The sequence below is a fragment of the Neophocaena asiaeorientalis genome, unplaced genomic scaffold, assembly GCF_003031525.2.
Source record: "Neophocaena asiaeorientalis asiaeorientalis breed wild unplaced genomic scaffold, Neophocaena_asiaeorientalis_V1.1 scaffold152, whole genome shotgun sequence".
NCBI lineage: Eukaryota > Metazoa > Chordata > Mammalia > Artiodactyla > Phocoenidae > Neophocaena > Neophocaena asiaeorientalis.
In genome coordinates, this window is record NW_020185338.1 from 410,408 (window position 1) to 424,691 (window position 14,284).

The 14,284-nt window shown below is 52.2% G+C and overlaps 1 protein-coding gene across 1 annotated transcript in view; it reads right to left on the reverse strand.

Moving 5' to 3' along the window:
* LOC112393870 (ras and Rab interactor 3-like) overlaps positions 1–14,284 on the reverse strand; it is a 60,105-nt gene that overhangs the window by 40,858 nt on the left and 4,963 nt on the right. The gene's annotated exons all lie outside the window — the stretch shown is intronic.

The following is a 14,284-nucleotide window of genomic DNA, read 5'->3' on the forward strand; positions in this document are numbered from 1 at the left end:
CCCCATGGAAACAAAAATAACTAATAACTAATATACACAGCTTTCTCTGTGACAGGAACTGTTATGAGTACCTTGCATACATTCACTTGCTTGATCCTCTCAATAACCCTGTGACGTGCGTTTTGCTGTTATCCCCACTTCACAGATGAAGAAACTGAGGCGCTCTCTGACCTTAAGAGGACCTGGCTCTTCGGGCTGGTGTGAAGATCAACTGAGGAAATACCCATATGGGCTTGGCCCCTAGGACATACCCTGGAGGCTTTGCCTGGCCAAGGCCTCACAGCTGAAAGGGGCAGAGCTGGGATTCAGCCCTGGATGCTGGTGTCCATGCTCCAGACCCCACGCCATGCAGCCGCTCTCTGTTCTGTACATCCTGCCCAGGGAGGGACTTGCCCTTTCTTCTCCTGTGGGTTTACTCTGGTCGAAAACGATGCTTCTGGGACTTCCCTGGTGGTGCAGTGGTTAAGAATCCGCCTGCCAATGCAGGGGACACAGGTTCGAGCCCTGGTCCAGGAAGATCCCACATGCCACAGAGCAACTAAGCCCGTGTGCCACAACTACTGAGCCTGCACTCTAGGGCCCGAGAGTCACAACTACTGAGCCCTCGTGCCATGACTACTGAAACCCACGCGCCAGCCTGCCAATGCAGGGGACACAGGTTCGAGCCCTGGTCCAGGAAGATCCCACATGCCACAGAGCAACTAAGCCCGTGTGCCACAACTACTGAGCCTGCACTCTAGGGCCCGAGAGTCACAACTACTGAGCCCTCGTGCCATGACTACTGAAACCCACGCGCCTAGAGCCTGTGTTCCGCAACAAGAGAAGCCACTGCAAGGAGAAGCCCGCGCACTGCAACAAAGAGTAGCCCCCGCTCACCGCAACTAGAGAAAGCCAACATGCAACAACGAAGACCCAACACAGCCAAAAATAAATTAAAAACAAAAACAGAACGATGCTTCTGAGCCCCAGGGACCTATCTGTGCTCTAGTAACCCAGCACTACCCAAAGTCTAAACCAGAGCCAGCGTGTTTACAGACGCCTCACTTTCACTTCTCCTGCTCTGAACGACGGTTCTGCTCAGTTAAGGGGACTGTGACTCTGAAGTTTTCCACTCTTACACCCACAGCAGCCCTGGGGCAGTGCCCTCCCCGTGGCCATCAGGGGGAGGGGACCCCTGATTCCTTTCATAGACTGTGTGGTTTTAAAATGTTCTTTTTAGTCTCCACTGGCCCCACCCAGGCTCGTCCCTTTTTCCAGGTGATGACAGACACCTTCTGGAATCTCCCCAACCTCCTGGGGCACAGCTCCCCCTGGGGAAGAGGAAGAGGGTTGGTCCTCCCCCCAGGAAGGGTCACTCCTTCCTTTCCTGAGAAAGGACTTGGTCATGGTGTCCCCCCTCCCCTCCACCCTCGTCCCCACGAGGGGTCTAAGCCGTTCCCACTCAGGCTCCAAGAGCCCGGTCTAGAGTTTGGAAGACCGGAAGTCTGGCCAAAGATGCTGAGAGAAGATTGGGGAGCAGGGCCACTGGGGCCTCCAGAGGATGTGGCCCCAAGCGTGACAGGCTCTGGAGAAGCACAGAGACGGCGCTTCTCCCCTTCCCCCACCAAGGCACACTGTCCTGCCACCCCTTGGGTGATGCCTCAAATTACCCGCCATTGTTATTTACTATTACTATGATGCTATTGCTATATAGTATTATAATTGTCAATAAAACATTAGAATAATATTGCTGGTATTGACTAGTAGCAGCTAACACATACCGCTTCCCTCCTCTACCCAAGCCTGAACCCCAGTTCATTAGATTCCATGATCTTACTTAACTCTCATATGAGAGGGGATGCAGTTATTATCCCCATCTTACAGACGAGGAAACTGAGGTACAGAGAGGCAGGTAATGCCCAGGATGACAGAGCTGGGATCTGAGCTCAGGCCCTTCGGATCTAGATCCGGAGCCCTCGGCTGCCCTGCGCCGGCCCACAGAGGGCAGTCTCTTGGCTTAAGCGTCTGCTCGCCGTGGGAGTGCCTCTTGGGAGCAGGGACACAATGCACCCATCAGTCATTGAACCGTGGTCAGAAATGAGTTTGCCAGCCCCTCTCCTCGTGCAGGGCAGGGTGGAGAGAGCCTGAGAACCCAGCGGATAGAGGAAGGCAGGAGAGAGGCTTCTGGGGCAGAAATGCGAGCTGGGCTGGGTTGCTGGTACCCCACCTGGAAGGACGGCCCTCCTAGGGGACCCAGCGGGAGGCCAGCTCTCCTCTAGACGCTTCTCTGCAGTCCCGGCACAGCCTCGCCCGCTGTGAGCAGCAGCGTCACTGAGCTGGTGCGTCCACCTGGACCCGGACTGCCCCCAGGAACGCGTCTTTCCAAGAAAAGGGGTCACTTTGGTTCCTCTTCAGAGATCCAAGGCCGAGCTGCCGCCTACCCATCAGGTCCATGGGACCCAGCATGTGTGAGGGAGTGTGTGTGTGTGAGAGAGAGAGAGAGAGAGAGAGAATGAGTGTGTGTGTGTGTGTGTGTGTGAGAGAGAGAGAGAGAGAGAGAGAGAGAATGAGTGTGTGTGTGTGTGTGTGTGTGTGAGAGAGAGAGTAAGCCTATGGGTGCTATAAAAAATACAGCTGGTCTTTGTCTCTGGCTCCTGGCACAGAGTTTCAAAAACCCTTGGATTTTCCTGAGTGATGGAGGTCTTAGGTAATTCATAAAGAGCCCCTCTGGGCCATACCTGAGTCTATGCTAACAGTCGGCTCAAGTGGGACCTTAAAGGAGGGGCTGCCCCAGAAAGCCAGGCGCATAATTCTAGAGGGTTGGAACCCGAAGCCCCACCCTGACCTCTGGAAAGCGGAGAGGGACTGCGGACTGAGTTCAAGCACCGGGCGGTGACCGAATCTCCTGGCTGGTGAACACACTGACACGTGGGGAGGGTGCGTGCCTGGTTCCCATCGGGAGAGGGTATTGGGGCTCTGTGTCCCCCTCCCCAGCCCGGACCTCACCCCCGTGTGTCTCGCATTCAGCTGATCTTGAGTTGTATCCTTTATATTCAAACTGTCACCATAAGCATGGTGCTTTCAGTGAGTTTTCTGGGTCTTCCTAGCAGATTATCAAACCTAAAGAGGGGTCACGTTTGTGACCAAGTCAGACAGGAGTGTAGGGAGCCTAGGGACCCCACGCGTGTCTGGCATCTGCAGTGAGAGCAGTCTTTTGGGGACCTTCCCTTTAACTTAGGGGTCTGTGTTCGCTTCGGGTAGTCATGTCAGAATTGAACTGAATTGTAGGACATCCAACTGGTATCAGAGAACTGTTGCCCAGGGCATAGTGAGTGTGTGCAAGCGTGTGAACGTGTGTGAGTGAACATACGTGGGAGTGAGTGTGGAATAAGGGAACTCCCGGCTGCCGCCGGGGTCCCCCCTGCTGGAACTCTGGGGAGCCGGGCACAGGGAGCGAGGCCCAAGCGGGAGCCGGTGGTGCCCCTGGGAAGGCAGACAGCAGAGTTGGATCCTTGACCCTGACCGGGAAGGAGCTGAGGCTGGCACTCTCCTCAGCTGAAAACAAACTGGGGGTTTCTATCTTTGTAGGGCACATGTGTGAGGGACACAAGCCAGGTCACTGGTTCAGAAGCACATGCACGTAGCAGAGGGGCCCCTCGCCACCCTGAGTGTCAGGAATGGCACAGGAAGGAAAGCAGTGTTTTTCAAACTGTGGGTCATGACCCATTAAGGCAAATGCCACCAACCATTTCTCTTTCCAAAAGAAAATACAAGAGAATAAAACAAGACAATAAGGATACCTATCATAAGGATGGACTTTTTGTCAGAGAGATCGAGTGAGAGACGAGTGGACGGCCAGGGCCGCAGGACAACATAGACTGCCTACTCCACTGATTGTCAACTTCTTCCTAGACTATTTGACCCCCACTGATCTCTCTCTAGGGTGACCGCAATGACAAATCACGGTTGCCAGCCTCAACTGGGACCTCCAGCAATGCCGCCTTGCAGTCTAATTGGCTCTTTCACACCCAGCACGTAACTATTTCTGGACTTAGTCACTCCGCTGAGACATGGACCCCGTTCTCCACCCTCCCGTTCCACAGACAGAAAGAAAGGAGATAAGAGCTCTCGGACAGGAACTCCTCCAGCTGCGGGGAGAGTCACAGTCTCTCACAATCTGCCTTTCCTCTTGGGCTCCCGGAGGGCCCAGAGCAGCCAGCTGTGAGCTTTGTGGCCCTGGGTAATTCCGTGGCTTCTCCGAGCCTCAGTGTTCTGACCTGTAAGTGGGGATAACACCCACGACCACCCAGCAGAAACAAGAAATGAAACCAAAGCCCCACGCCTCCGTGTCGGAAGGGTAAATGAGACGTTGCATAGGAAAGCACCCAGTGGGATACACGTGTCTCCACCGATGCTCACTAAGGATTAATTCTCCATCTGCTTCCACCCTCCTTCCCCATGGCTGGTTGATATTCCTCAGTCTCCCAGTCTCGGGCTCCATCTAGAACTGGGGATCAGTCTACCACATGTGTTTGTTGTGAAAAAAACTCAGAAGGGATTTCCTTGAGAGTGTGCGTCAGCGGAGGGTAAGGAGCCAGAAGCTGAAAAGAGCGGCTGACGTCTGCGCTCCGGGCCAAGTACCTCACGCTCGGCATCACCCAGCTCTCCCCACGGCCCCAGGAAGCAGGCACTACTACCATTCCTTCTGATGGATGAAGACTCAGGGCACAGGGAGGTTAAATAAACCCAAGGCCACGCAAACAGGAAGTGCAGAAGCAAGACACAGACCCAGGTGTCGCCAAGAACATCTCACTTATCTCTTGCCATCAAGTCTGTGTTATCTACTCACTACAGGCCAGGGGTGTAGACGGGGGTGGAAAGTCCCCAGTCTGGGCTCAGGTTCCCAGTTCTGAGCGTCCAACACCCACCCTTTCAGCATGGCCACAGAGCCTCCTGTAGCACTTCCTTCTGCCGTGGCCAAGTCCTGGGGCTCTTATCTGAAAAGCCAAGATAAGGTTCTGGGTTGGGGGTCTGGGGGGCTGAGTTAGTGGGGGAGGAGCAGGGACAGAGGCTAGAGGAGTCCTCTGACCTCTCCCGCCCAGATGGCAGTCGGGGAGGGGGCACTGACAGGTGCCTGCTATGGGCAGAACCCCGGTCAGTGGTCTGCCTTGGCCACTGTCCTTCGGAATAAGATGGTCTGTTCCGCGTTCCCCTGTGGGGAGGTTTAGCACCTCAGCCAGTCACAGGGTCCCTTCTAGGAAGTAGCCACAGACAGCACCTCAAAAACAGTGTCGCTGTGCAGCTCACTGCAAGAACGTATGCAGACCGGTAACTCCTACAAAGCGTTCTAGATTAAGGTGCATCTCCCATGCTTAAACCCAGCAGAGTTCAGCCAAAGCCAGTGCCAGGAGAAGGGCATCTGAGTGAACTGCCTGTGTCCCTATCACACCCCTACCCTCACCAGGTGTCCATTGCTTATCCTCTAAGGAGATGTTGCCCGTGATGGTTGCTGCAGGTGAGCACCCAGGGGGCTAACGGGCTGGGTGTGCCTCCCAGAGCTCCTTCTCCAGCACCCTTGAGGGGGTCCATGTGCAAATTCTCCAAGCCCCTCTTACTTCTCTTTCTACCCCCTGCAGCCCACTTTTTAGAGCTGCAGGGGGACTCGAATCTCAGCTCTGCTCCTTACCAGCTGTGGGTCTGTAGGCAAGTTACTTTTACTCCTCTGGTCTCGATTTCCTCGTCTGAGCCTGAGAATAATAACCTCCACCTTTCAGGGCTGCTATGAGAATTGCTGGTCATATATATAAATGCCTGGCATAGAGCATGCACTCGATACTTATTATTATTATAGACTGCTACCATTTACTGAGCACTAAACCAGATGCTAAGATTTTTATCTGCATAATCTTGTTTGACAAAAAATGATAACTATTAATACGATTATTATTATGTATCTTTTTTCCAAACAAAGAGATAGGAAAACGGACTGAAAGATTATTCACCTATGCGGTAGATTAAAATGGCCACAAATTCTTTGCAGCTCCTCCCATCAAGAGGTGGGGTCTATTTCCCTGCACCTGGAAGGGTGGCCTTAGGATTTGCTTTAACCAAAAGAATGCATCGGGGACTTTGCTGGTGGCGCAGTGGTTAAGACTCCGTGCTCCTAATGCAGGGGGCCTGGGTTCGAGCCCTGGTCAGGGAACTAGATCCCACATGCATGCTGCAACTAAGAGTTCACATGCTACAACTAAGGAGCCCACATGCCGCAACTAAGGAGTCAGTGAGCCGCAGCTAAGGAGCCCTCGAGCCACAACTAAGGAGCCCTCGAGCCGCAACTAAGGAGCCCGTCTGCCGCAACTAAAAGACCCAGTGCAACCAAATAAATAAATAAATATTAAAAAAAAAAAAAGAATGTAGCAGAAGTGACTCTGTGGAGGGTTAAGCCTAGGCCTTAAGAGGCATGTCTGCTTCCATGCTCACCCTGTTGGACCACAGCTGTCATGTGAAGAAGGCTGAGTGAGCCCGCTGGAGTCATGAGGCCCAGCCCACAGCTGGTACTAACCGCCAGACAGGGGAGCAAGGCCATCTCTGGCCAGCTGGCCAGATGACTGCAGCTGCCTGACTGACCCCAGGAGAGACCAGCAGAAGAACCACTCAGCAGAACCCAGTCCAAACTGCTGACCCACAGAATCCTGAGAAAGTTGAATAGTGGCTGTTTTAAGCCACTGGATTTTGGAGTGGTTCGTTATGCCACAGTAGGCAATGCTACAGCTGTGGGTTATGTGGAGGTGGGACCTCATCCTTTGGGTACCCCCCTCCTCTCTTCCTCCTATGAGGTGCTGTTGAGGGGTCCCCAGAGCTTGGTGGGGAAGTTTGAAAGCCACGGGTACGTCCAGCTCCTCACTCTACAGCCAAAGAAACCAAGACCCAGAAATGCAAAAAGACATCCTGAGGTCCCATTATTTGTTCGTGGCAGAGCCAGGACAAGAATGCAAGGCCAGTGACCTTCAGATCAGGGTTGTGACCATTATAGTACATGTCCTCCAACCCAGCCAACCCACCAACTGAGCATGTGTTTTATGCCAGGCACCTGGTTAGAGGTTTTAGATACCTTGCAGCAACTCCCTCCCTGGCGTTTAGAATATTTTACCCCTTGTACAGATGAGAATACAGTGTAGGAAGAGGACTGGCAAAGAGGGAGGGAAAGGGGAAGGTCCAGAGCATTGGGCCTTGGGCCCCTTCTGTGTAAGACTTTAGCCCACGATCTCTGGAGCCAGACTCTCAGAGTTCAGTCCATAGTTGGCTACTCTTGAGCTGTGTGACTGCTCTGGGGCTGCTTCTTCCTCTGCAAAATGGGATCACGATAGTTCCTGCCTGTGATGGTCGCTAAGAGTCAGCCCCCCTGAGAACCAGTTCCCCTCCCTCTCCTTGCTAACTGACCACAATTCTGGCCTGGGAGCAGTGCATTCTGCCTCAGGAGATGAATCCTGTTTGGTCAAAGCCAATCATGGCTATTCTGTTCCCCTCTGCCACTCACCCCCTTCCCCAGCCTCCCTCACAGTCAGGGGTAGCCACTAAAGTATCTGGGAAAACATCTGTTCCCTGACAAAAAGGCTGAGCCTAAGAGAAGAAAGCCTTTTGCCCATGACCTCCTGCTTTTAAATGGGTGAGATGGCTGGAGCTGCAGCTGCTATTCTGTAACCATGAGGTGACAAACAGAGGACAAAAGCTCACCTTGAAGATGGAGGAACAGAAAGGTGGAAAGGACCTGGGTCTTGAAGACATCACTGAACTGCTTAACCAGCCCTAGACCCCAAACCTCCATATTTCTCATTAGATATACAACAGTAGCCTTATGGCTGAAGCTACCATAGGCCCAGTGCCTCAAAGGATTAATGAAAGAACTGCCCACATGACTTCGGTAGAGTCCCTGCCATATAATAAGCACCCAATATATGGTGTCTCTACCTGCCTCAGAGCCCCCTGCTGTACGGAGGAAGCGTTTCCATCCTCCTGTTCATGGACGGCTCTATGATTCAGAAAGGCAACATGGTGGGGCACCAGGCACCCTGGAGACGGAAAGACACCCTCACTAGCGGCTCCAGACTTCAGGTCTCAGCCCCGAGTGAAAGGATGAGCTCAAGGTGAGCAGTGAGGGAATGTGAGCTGGCAAGTCCAGGCACCGGAACCTTCTCTGTCCACCTCCGGGACCCTTGCCTGCAGGCTGCCTGGGGTTATTAGGAATGGAGCAGCTCACACTACTGCTCCCAGCTCACACCGGGACCCTCCCTGAGCCACTGCTCCCGAAAGCCTTCCCTGATTAACCGGGCCACCCACAAAGCTCGCTGTGCCCCAGTGTCCTCACTCAACGTCTCCCCTCTGTGGGAACAAGCGTCGTCTGGTGCCTTGTTGAGCTGACATCTGAGTCACCCACTCCTTCTGTTCCCTCTTTATTTTTTTCCCCTTTTGTCAGCTTCCCCAACATACTGGATTAGGAACTCACCAAAAGCAGAAGAATCATCTTTCCCCAATTGTACAAACTGACGGGCGACATGCCCACTCTGAGGGTCCAGTTTTCTTTGAAGAGCTAGGATTCCCCTACCACCACCCCCTGAAACAACAGTGGGTTCATGGTCAGGTCCCTGGGCTGTGAGGCAGGACACAGTGTCCCTCTTGGTGCGGACCCTGGCTTGCTGTGCCCTTCGGCAAGTCACTTCCCCTCTCTGAGCTGGCTTTTCCAGTCTAGCGAAGTAGGGGGACTAAAGGGTCCAGGACTCCTTCCTTCTAGAAGATTCTCTCCCAGCAACAGTGTCCTGGGGTCTTTCCCAAACCCCCAAGAGGCTTACATGAGGGTTAGTTTCACAGGTAAATTACTGCAATCCAGGAGGTTCGAGCCCCTGGCTGGGTTGGAGCCCTTCCGTATCCACCTTCAGCCAGAGGGGGTTTGGAAAGACCAACTGATTTCAGTAACAGCTGGGACAGAAATATGCTTAGGGAGAGAATTATGCAGCCATTGCATTCCCCTCCTCCTCTTCAAATAATTACATAAAAACCCAAAGCTAAATACACTCTAAATGGTTTTGTTTTTACTATTCCTTCTTGGCCCGGACAATCCAGAGCTGTGTCTGCTTTTCTACTTTTGTTATTTTAGGACTATTTTCCAGTCGCTTGGGGAAATTTTCCAATCACGCTCTTTAGGGCTGGAACAGAAGTGGCTGGTTCTTCCCAGGCACCACAAGTGCCTCTGGAGGTCAGGGGTCCAGTGGCCGAAGCCCCCTCTGGACACGTGTGGCCCACCTTTCCCATTACTGATAACGAGGCTGTAGCCTGGCATGGAGCAGCGTTTCTCAATCCTGGCTGCATATCAGAATCGCCCAAGGAGCTTTAAAAGCATGCTGGTGGCCGAGCCCCGCTCTAAACCAAAGAAACCCGCATTTCTGGGGATGAGGCTGACACACTGTGGTTTTTTTTTAAAAAAAAAAAGTCTTTGAAAGCAGTCAGTTGGTGGGCTCAAATCACCCTCTATCACTTAGTGGCCATATGACTCTGTTAGAGGTGGGTTTCCTCACTTATAAAATAGAGAGCCTGCCCCCTGTTCTGCAGGGCTGGTGGAAAGATGAGAGACGGTGCTTGGCACACGGCAGACCTGCTGACTATGCCTTCTTCCCTGGCCCTGGCATACTGAAGGGGCAGGAAAGGGGTCTCACCGGTGCTTTCGCCAAACTATATTGGACATAACTGGTATTCCTTGGTCTCACAGCAGGGGAAGATGCCTTGAATGTGGGCTGGTCCATATTGCAACTCAGGCTACCGCAACTCTTTTTTTTTTGCGGTACGCGGGCCTCTCACTGTTGTGGCCTCTCCCGTTGCGGAGCACAGGCTCCGGACGTGTAGGCTCAGTGGCCATGGCTCACGGGCCCAGCCGCTCCATGGCATGTGGGATCTTCCCGGACCGGGGTACGAAGCCGTGTCCCCTGCATCGGCAGGCGGACCCTCAACCACTGTGCCACCAGGGAAGCCTTGCAACTCTTGAGCTAACCCCTCACTACAAAAAGCAATCTTACAAGAGGTTTCTTTCACTAAAAGACCACCTCTTGGCCTAGAAGCAATGACACTTCAGTAGCAATGAACACACATAGCGCCAGATCTTGGTTTCTAACATTATTCTCCAATAAAAGGAACAAGGGTTCCTTGGAGAAATGGCCGATCCTAGGACTGAGGCAAGAAATATACAAGACAATCTGGAGCACCTTTTAGTGTAAGAAAGTAAGGAAGTGCTCTGAACAAACAAATAATCAAAACACACGCACAATGATGGGGTTATGTCAAAGGGACACAGGAGCCCACTGAAAGAGCTCCCGGTGGCCAAATCTGGAACAATTTGAGCCATAAAATAATTATGGTAGTATTGGATTATAACTCAAAGCATAAAATAAGTACCTATGAGTCTACATCGATATTAGTAAGTGGTCGAATAAATAAATAAATGGGGGAGAAGAGACAAATCTCTTGTGCGTAAGAATTTCAAGTAGTTTATGTAGATGCTCCGCCCTCAAGTAGGTGGAGCATAAATCCCCACTCCCTGAGTGTGGGCTGTGCAGAGTGTCTTCCTTCCAAAGCAAACTGTATGAAAGGGGGAGGAGAAGGAGTAACTTTACAGCGGAAACTGCCAGCTGATCAAGGTCAACATCAACAGTGACACCATGTTGACAGTATGAACCTCTGTCATGATGTGATGAGAATGGCGCTTTGCCTATGGGATCTTCCTCCCCAAAACTCATACCCCCAGTCTAACCATCTGACAAATCCCAGGTGAGGGACATTCTACAAAACACCTGACCAGTACTCCTCAAAACCATCAAGGTCGTCAGAAACAAAGAAAGTTTGAGAAACTTGCAGCCAAGAGGAGCCTAAGGAGACCTATGACTATATGTGATGTGGTGCCCTGGATGGGATCCTGGAACAGAAAAAGACATTAGGTAAAAGCTAAGGAAATCTGAATAAAGTATGGGCGTTAGTTAATACTAATGTATCAATACTGGTTCATTAATTGTGACAAACGTACCATACTCATGTTAGATGTTAACAGTGGGAGAAATTGGGTGAGAAGTACATAAGGGAACTCTCTGTACTGTCCTTGCAACTATTCTATAAATCAAAAACTTCTAAAATAAAACTAAAAGAAGAAACACCCCACCATTTGGGTGCAGGATGAATAAAGATGGCTTTTGATTGCCTTGCTCTGGATATACGCGAATCAGAAATGGGCCAATATGTTCCCAGAACCTTATCAGAGAAGCAGGCTGCAGGAGATGGGGAGTAGTAGAGGGGGTGGGACATGGTCAAGGTCATACAAATATTTGGGACAAAGGGGCTGGATCTCCAGTCTCCCGACCACTGGCCCCAGACATGATGAAGCACTGTCTCTCACTGGTGCCATGAGGGGTGGGTCCAGGTTATCTCTGAGGACCCTCCAAACTCTCACAGCCTGGGGGCTACCCAGTGTCTATATCTTAAAAACGATGAAGCCATTGCACTGGTGGAATTTCAGACAGTTCCACGAGAGTGATATTATGCAGCAAAGGGCCTTCCCAGCATCTCCTGAAGATCATACTATGCAGACTCTGCTCTTACTAGCTGTGTGACTTCAGGCAAGTGACTTAACTTCTCTGTGCCTTCATTTCCTTATCTGGAAATGGGGACACTAATAACACAAACCAGACAGAAGTCGCTGTGAGGATCAATAAGATCATGCAAAGAACAACTTTGGGTAAAAGTTGGTCAGTCTTTTATCAGAGCGTGAGCTTTAGGGCTTTGTTTTCTGCTTGAAAATACAGAAGCTCACAGGGAGGAGTGCGGTGTGAGGGCAGAGAATTGAACAGAAGGTGCATCTCTTCCAATTTTGTTGTCCTCGGGGCTGACCCAGTCCCTGTGGTCTCAGAGGGAGAGTAAGGGGTCAATAGCAGGAAGGGCCCGGCTGACCTCTTTTAGCCCATCACCTTCGGTCTTAACAGTAGCCTGTGGTCTCACTCCTGGGATTAGATTCAAGGCTCTGGACAAGGGTGTCACTTCAGGACCCAGCCTGAAGCTTTCCGTTTTCTATACTCAGCCCCTGAGTTATAAAATAGCGACCTGGGTACCTCCACCTACTTGGGGTGAAGAGGTGTCTGGGCCTCTTGTAGCCACGGAGCCTGGGATGAAGGCTTAAAGCCTTGTGTGATGTGTGCTCACCTGGAAAGTAAACACAGCCACGTGACCTTCGTCCCTCACTGCAGGCAGGCCCTGAGCAACTGGCCTGGCTTTGCCAGCTCCCCAGAACCAGCCCCATCCTCCCTGCCATCCTTCATTCACTTGTTCTAACGAACACCCAAAGCCAGACATACTCTGCACCTAAGCCTGAGCCAGATGCTGGCATTGCAAGGCAATGAATGCATCTTAGTGCTGCCCTCCAGCGACTCCAGTTGGCTCCAATCCCTGCGGTCATGCTCTCTTCCCTCCCTGTGTGCCCCAGCCCAGCTCATGCCCACTTCTGGGGCTCAGCCTGTGCTGTTCCATCACCCATCCACCCACTCAGCTCCCCCATCCCAATCCTGCCCATCCATCCTGCATGGCCCAGCTCAGCATCTGTCTCCTCCAGGAAGTCTGCCCAGATCAGCCCACCTGGACAGGCTCCCCGCCTCCTCTAGGTCACTCGCTGTCCTGCCTTTTACCCAGCACTGAGACATCCCCTCCCCATGCCTTCCCATTCATATCCGTGCATGAAGCCCCCACCAGACCCTCTGAGAGGACAGTGGTAAGATCAGATTTTATCCATCTTTATAAATGTGTCTTATACCCAAACCCATCTGGTATTGACTGACCTCAAAACATTACTTCTTTTTCTTTCCGGCTACTAACCTTCACCCTTGTGAGGGGTGTGCTTTGGCTTAGCCAAGACTGGGATCAAATCTCAGCCCTGTAACTCACTAGCTGTGTGACCCTGGGCAGGTGACTTCACTCCCAGTGGTAGAGGCTGCTGGGGCCCTGCCGACTCTCTTTAGTGGACCCCAGTCCTGCTTCCAACAGCCAGCTTGGCATCACTTTGCTCACTGGCTGCTTCTGGCCAGAGTCAGATCTTCTCATACTGAGAGCAGAGAGGTGGTACTGGAACATGAATCCTCATCCCCCATTGCCTGGAACCAATGGCTATCAGCAGTCAGTGGATAATATCAGCTCCCTCAGCCCTCTGGGCAGAATGACCTTGAGATGTGTGCTCTACCCTGGCTCCCAAAGTGCCCCAGCAGAAGCCAGCTCCACTGCCCCCAGGGGTAACATGCATCAACACATACCTTTTTTTTTTTTTTTTTTTTTTGCGGTCCGCGGGCCTCTCACTGCTGTGGCCTCTCCCGTTGCAGAGCAACAGGCTCCGGACACGCAGGCTCAGAGGCCATGGTTCACGGGCCCAGCCGCTCCTCAGTATGTGGGATCTTCCCGGACTGGGTCACGGACCCGCGTGCCCTGCATCGGCAGGTGGACTCTCAACCACTGCGCCACCAGGGAAGCCCAACACATACCTTTTATTAGCTGCCCTCCCTTCCTTGTCTTATTTCCCCCACTGGTGCCCCCTGGGGACCCCTCCCAGATCCTCTGCTTCTGGGAACCCCAAGGGCACTCTTCACAGCCACAGTTTCATTATCAGTAAAATGAGGATAATGGCAGAGCCCACCTCACAGGATTATTGCGAGGATTAAATGAGGTGACGTTCATACGACACTTGGTACAGGGCCTGCCATTAATAAGCAGTCTCCACACAGAACCACTACTGCTGTTTTGAGTTGGGCTTGTCGTAAACTTTTTGAAGAGAGTATCGAACCTTTGGACAAAGTGGGCATGACTTACACCCAGTGCAGCTCACCTTGGAGACCCACTTGCTGTCTCCCGGGACGGTCCTCACTGTCTGGTCCACCCCCATCTACACGCATGCCTGGACACACCTCTCCTGATGACCAAGTAAGGTCCAGAAAATGGCCATTCGTCACACCACAACCTTGCACTTGGGCCTGTTTCTCAGCTGCATCCTCCCAAGAAGGGTGGGACGCTAATCCCCTCAGATCCTATTAGGAGAGTGGACGACCAGCTGGGGCTGCAGCCTGGGAATACCGACCGGAACACCTGCTGGTATGAATCCCTGATTTTATTTTCTATGCAGTTTCATAATCTGCTCTAAAGCCTCAGGCAGTTCGAAACTGAAAGCCTTTAGGTGGGGAGGAATGAAACAACAGATCTTGTTTCCTTGAGGACACGGTCTCCCTGCCTCCCCCCCCCC